General features: G+C 62.5%; 1 long non-coding RNA gene across 1 annotated transcript; it reads right to left on the reverse strand.

Moving 5' to 3' along the window:
* Positions 1–3,916: 3,916 nt before the first annotated feature.
* On the reverse strand, positions 3,917–5,969 carry LOC112480050. The gene is made up of 2 exons (XR_003046478.1): positions 5,728–5,969; positions 3,917–4,407 (listed from the first exon to the last, which is right to left on the reverse strand). It is a non-coding gene; the product is annotated as an uncharacterized LOC112480050 (long non-coding RNA).
* Between the last annotated feature and the right edge of the window lie 6 nt (positions 5,970–5,975).

A 5,975-nucleotide genomic window follows, 5' to 3' on the forward strand; every position in this document is an offset into this window, starting at 1 on the left:
GCCTGGTGGTTTCATGAGCACTTTGCTCACCCCGCCCAGAAGCCTCGCCGCGGCCTCATTTCCCCCCGGCCCTCAGAGCGCCTGCCCCAGCAGCTCTCGTGTTTCCGCCATCCACGGTCTGGGCCTTGGGGTCCCTGGCTAGTGCGAAGGGGGTAGACATGTCCCATGGCTTTGGGGACCCTGCCAGGCATCCTCTGTCACGTGGGAGTGGCAGATGGGTGCATACCTGACACCTAGAAAGCTCCTTGAACGTTATCAGAGAATGGCATGCACCCCTTAGGAAAGCCCCCAGGGAGGCCACGGGGACCCCTGGTGGAGGGGCACTGAGGAATGGCCAGTGGGGGTGGAGGAGTCAGGCCGCTGAGCCGGTTGCTGGGGCGGAATCCGGCTCCACGGCATCCAGCCTGGAGCCCCGTGCATGTCCCCACACGCCCGGCCCTTTCACTGCGGGCCAGTAGGGCGTTGAGGCAGCGCGCTGGGAGTGTGACCTGCCCGGCCTGCCCCCCAGGGTGCGATGTGGGTCCACGGAAGGCCGGGGTCTGGAAAGGCCTTTGCTGCTTCCCACAAAGCTCACCCCAGCCTCATTGGTGGGTAGTCAGTGACCCCGGTTCACAGATGAGGGTTCTGGGACCCCAGGCGCAGTGGGAAGAGCCAGGCCGAACTCCGCCCGCCGTCCTGCCTTGCCTGCCCCCACCGTCCTCCTCTCTGGAGGCTTGAGTCCCTCGGGCCTCTGGGTGCCTCTGCCAATGGCACTCTGGCCCTGGACACTGAGAGGGGACTCGGCTTTTCAGTGTCTGGAGCTCAGGCACGGAGCAGCCGTGCGCGCGTCTCCGTTCTGGGTCTGAGCAGGTGGCCTGAGGCCAGTGCCTGGAAAGGGTGCAGAAGGCCTGAATTTTAAAGGAGAAACAGCTCTGGAGAGGAGCCGGCTTGTCACCAGGTCCCCTGGGGACTGGTGTGGGGTGGCAGCAGCGGGCAGGGGCAGTGGAAAGTGGAGGTTGAGACCCCCAGGTTCCTGGCTGGAGGCCAGGGAGCTTTTCGGGGTCACTCCTCGGTGCTGTGTCCACTTCCTTGGCTGGCACTCGGGGGCCCTAGAGGCGGGTCCGTCCCCACCCGGAGCAGCCTCTCACTGCTGCAGACCCAAGAGGCCACCAGGGTCCAGCCTTTGGCCGGCTGAGTGTTCAGATGGCCCCTGGCCGGCCGGGTCGCACAGCTGACCTCTCCCCATCCCCGACCTGGGTCTGAGTCTGCTCCCCGCCCCACCTGGCCACCTTGCCCGGGCAGGGGCCCGAACAATTAAATCCCCTCGTCCCCAATTGGCTTGTGGTATTAAAAACGAATTGCGATCAGCCGGGTTGTCATTTCTACCTGATAAAACATCACTTTTATCGATCTCACGCACCCGGAGCCGTCATTCATCTTGCTTCGGCGTTTACTCATAATGGCTCATTCGTCTTGATCAAAGTGTGTCCTGCATGTCTGCCCGCCAGGCCCTGCAGCCCCACGTGCCCACCCGGTGCCTTTCCCTGGCCCTGTCCTGGGGGACAGGGGGACAGGCAGTGGGAAGATGGGGGGGAGGAGGGGGTGGGGTGGCTGGGAACCGACCCTTGGGGACTCACGTAATTCTGCCATAGTCCCCGCTTGCCATGTCCCTGCATCACTGCCTTCCAGCTCACCCCGCCTGCCCATGTTCCTGGGCCTGTTGGTGGCACTACTCCCCTCCCCCATCACCCTCCAGCCCAGGCCTCCGCCCCTGCCCCTTACCCGAGGCCCTTAGAGTCCTTCTCTGGGTGCTAGCTCCTCCCCCAGGTGACCCCTGGCCCCTCTAACCCTGACCCCGGAGCCACAGAGAAAGCAGGCTCATCTGACTGGGGACCCTTTGCCTAGAGGCATCGGGTGTGTCCTGTTGTCCAGCAGACACTGCAGACCCCACCCTGTACTGTGGGCTCATCGTGACCCCGCCTCTGCCACACTCTGCCCCAGCATCAGGACCCCCGGACCTCTGGCTACCAGGTGTTCTCCACCTGCCCTCTGCCTGCCCTGCCCTACTCTTCCTCCAGGAGCCCAGGTGTCGCCTCCTCCCGGAAGCCCTCCGAGACCATTCTGGGGATGGTTGGTACTTCGCTGCCTTGGCTGTCCCTGTTAGTCTGTCCGCAGCAGGGAGCCCAGCGCTGGGGCCACCGGGAGGTTCTCTGGCTGGAGAGCCATTCCCCTCTGCCCCTCTCATGGCGCTGGTGTCAGGGGCTGAGTAGAGGATTCGACCCCATGACCTGCCAGCAGAGAAGGTTCCCTCCTGGCTCCCGAGTGGGTGTCAGTGCCAGCCCTCTGTACTGTCACCCACCCTGCCCTGGCCCCACGCCACCCTCTTGCCTCAGAGCCTCCCTATGTGCCCTGCTCCACAGCTGGTTGGGAGGGGCTGGCGGGTCCCGGCTTGGGCCCTGGCAGCGGCCCAGCCTCTCCCTGCTCCGGCCCCGTCCCACCTGGGTTCTGCCCCAGCCTGTAACTGAAGTTGGGTCTTCCGAGCCCACAGGGGTCTCTGGCCTCAGTCCCCCCTCCTCTGTCTACTGAGGGTCCCTAAGCCAAACACCTGAGTCGGCAGGCGCTCCCTCGCTCAGAGCTGCCACCCCGTTAGGTCCTCTCGACACTCACCTGGCTGCCAAAGCCTCCCCCGGGCACCGTCTCCCACCTTCTTGGACCTGGGCAGTCAGAAACCCCCAACTCACCTGCAAGGCGGGTGCTGCTGCCTCATGGGCTCGGGGCGTCCAAGGGCAAAACGTGGCCGCCTTCGGTCACAGCTGGATCCACGTGCTCAGACTACCCGGTCAGGGCCTGGCCGGCGCAGGCGTGCACCCCCACACCACACAGCCCCAGGCATCCCGGGTGGGAGCCCCGTTCCCACCCCCCTCACGTGTGGGCTGCGAACGGCAGAGCGAGGAGCTGGCGGGGCCTCTCCCTCCCGTGCCCATCCTGTGCCCCTGGCCGGGCAACGTGGCCTCGGACCTCGTCCTGCATCGTGGGGACGGGTCTTGCCCGCTCTGCTCTCTCTGATCCAGTCCGTCCAGCAGAGGAAAGGAGAAAGTGGAGGGCGGCATCCGGGCCCCTGGGGAGCGCGCGTGGGGGCGTAACGTGCACGCAGGTGCCGATGGCCCCCAGCTCCTCACGCACCTGACGGGGGTTCGTGTCTGGGTCGTAGCCCCACTTTCCATGCTGACCTTGCCCCTGCATACCTGCTCTGACCTGGGGTCCCCTCCCGGGGGTCCACAAGTGCCCTGGAGGTGGCGTGAAATGGCTGGTCTCCCGGCTAAGAGACAGGCTTCCGGAAAGTCCCCAGCCTGCAGCCTCGCCGGGCGTGGCTCTCCCTGACTGCGGCGGCACCCCAGCTCTCCAGATGTACCCCCTTTCCTGAAGGCCCCGACCTTGGGGGGACAGTCCCCCATTTAACGATCAGGAGTGTTGTTTACTTTTTACCCCTGCGCAGACGTCAGTGGAGAAAGTGTTAGTTGAATGAACTAACTCCTGCTTCCTTGCTGAGGGCATCTGCTGTCTGGTCTGCAGACTGGTCCCCGGGGCCACAGCGCTTTGGGGACCAGCCTTCCTCTTGTGCCTGTGCCCTGTGGGGGTCGACCCCTCCCTCCTCTCTTGCAGAGGTGCCTGCCCCAGCCACACAGACTGGTACAGGCTGGACATCTGTCCCACACAAGTGAGATCTATAAGGAAAGGGACTCTCATCCTGGGGAAGGGGTGTCTCGAAGGCCAAGTCTACCCCCAATCCGTCCTGGTCACATGTCCCTGAGGGGCTCTGCTCTGGCCAGTGTGGGGTAGGCCTGGCCCGGATGCCCCAGTCCCAGGCGTCTGCGGGGACGCCCAGCCCGAGGCCTCTGGGAATTACTGGGTGACGCACACACAGCCACCGAGGCAGTTAGGGTTCTGGACCACTGAACACCTGTACAATAGTTCATATATTTATTCTTAAGCAAGTTATCAATAAAAAATTTAATACTAAAATGCCTTTACATAGAGTTTGCTGTTCATAAAACATTTGTGTTTTCTGTGTTTGTTTTTAGTGTTTACATTGAAAAAAACCCCAACCCTCCTCTTAGTTTACACATTTACAATAGCCGTGCTTCTGCCAGGGGTAGCCGGGGGGGGGGGCACCCCACGCACACAGAGGGAGAGGGAGGGGGAGCTAAGGACGGAAAACCCGGCGGAAGAGGAAAAGGGATCGGGAAGAGGGCCGAGGAGAGGGTGCTCGCTCCTTCGCGCTCACGGCCCGGTGCCTGGGGTTGCAAACAGCCTCAGACTCCAGTTTCCGAGACCGGGCTGTCCCCACTGTCCCCACTTGGCTGCTGGCCTGGCCTCCTCCATCAGCATCTTCCTCTGCGTCCCCAGCCGCGAGCAGGACCTCGGCCGCTGTCTCCCCAGACGACCGCCAGGAATGAAATATTGCACTCGTGCCAAGACAAAGGGAGAGTCGGGCGGGAGAGGTAAGCTGGGGTGCAGGGGACCCCCTCCAAGTCCCTGCACGTCCCTTGCTGCCACCAGGAGTGGGAGGAACGGCGACCCCCCCAGGCAGGGCTGCGATGGCTTCCTGCTTGGAAAGAAACGGGGGCCGAGAGGGGCTGGGGTTGGGGTGCCAGGCACCTGCCAACATCGTTTGGACTGTGACTGTGGGTCACACGAGAGCTCATCCTAAGGAGCAGTGGCAAACTAGGGGGTTTTCCTGGGCTCCTGGAGGGCCAGGAACCCTCTGTGGGGTGGGACACGGGGAGCACCTGGCCCTTAGTGCCTGTTGGGGACAAGGCCATTGGGTCACAGGTCTAGCTTGCCCTCTCTGTCCCCTGGCCTCGGGAGAAGTGAAGAGGTGACGAGTTCTCTGAATTTACTGGAGCCCTAAGGGCCTGGGACAGCTGCCTGGCACCGTGGTGCCCCAGGTGCTGGGCAGACGGGCGAACAGCCCCTGCGGGTGCTCCCTGCACTCGGGGCCCGGCTGTGGGCGGGAGGGACCTCTGTTCTTACCCCAAGCACCAGCCGCCAGGCCATCGGCCCTGCCAAGTGGCCGCAGAAAAGGCCCAGAAGCCCCAACACATGATGGTGGGGCTGGTCCTTTCCCTGCTCTGAGCGGAGGCCAGACAGAGGGAAGTCAGAAATAGCTTGGAATATTCGAGACATAAAATCGAAACGTCACTTTTTCGTGTCAATACTTTAAAATATTTGTTCATTTTCGTTTTGTTTTAAACAGAGGTAAGATACATATGGCTGCGCCACACTCCCGGGCCGGGGCCCTGGTTTTCATTTCGGCCTCTGCAGTCCCCTCTCCCCGAGGGACCCTCGTCGTCCAATCCTCCTCCCGATACCTTCGTTTCCCAGGAGATGGATTCGAAGGAAATAAACTCGAGTGTGACTTCCATCTTACACAGTCCCCCAAGAGGGCAGCGGGGGTAACCCAGGGTCCTGGCCGGCCCCTCCTGTGGCCCCTGGCCCCCCGCTGCCTCGTCATCACAGACGCCCCCGTCGGAACTCAGCTAGGCTGAGAAAACAGTGCATTTTCAAAGAAAACTCCCCAGAACGAAATCCCTACACAAACACACGCACACACGCGCGCCCTCGCACGCACACACACACACACCCTTGTCACGCACGTGGGAAAAGAAATCCTCTTCCACTTTTTTTTCCATAAAACTTCCCCGCAGAAATACAATATTTACACAGAGAAATAAATAGACAACACACCTGATTTCTGCTTTCCCTGGTGGGAGACAGTCGGAGGTACTAGGGAAAATATGGCTTGGATTCTAATCTCTCGTGAACTGCCGGTGCGGTGCGGGGAAACACAGCGGGCGGCGGGGCCCTGGCGGGGGGCAGGACGGGCTCTCGACGTCCAGGACCTCGCTTTCCAGGGAAAGTGACAGGAACGCCTGGACCCTGCCCCGCGGGCTGCGTGTTCGCTCACTCGCCCCTCCTCCCGCTCGGCGGGGCGG

Source organism: Pteropus alecto, unplaced genomic scaffold, assembly GCF_000325575.1.
Source record: "Pteropus alecto unplaced genomic scaffold, ASM32557v1 scaffold134, whole genome shotgun sequence".
NCBI classification, from domain to species: Eukaryota; Metazoa; Chordata; class Mammalia; order Chiroptera; family Pteropodidae; genus Pteropus; species Pteropus alecto.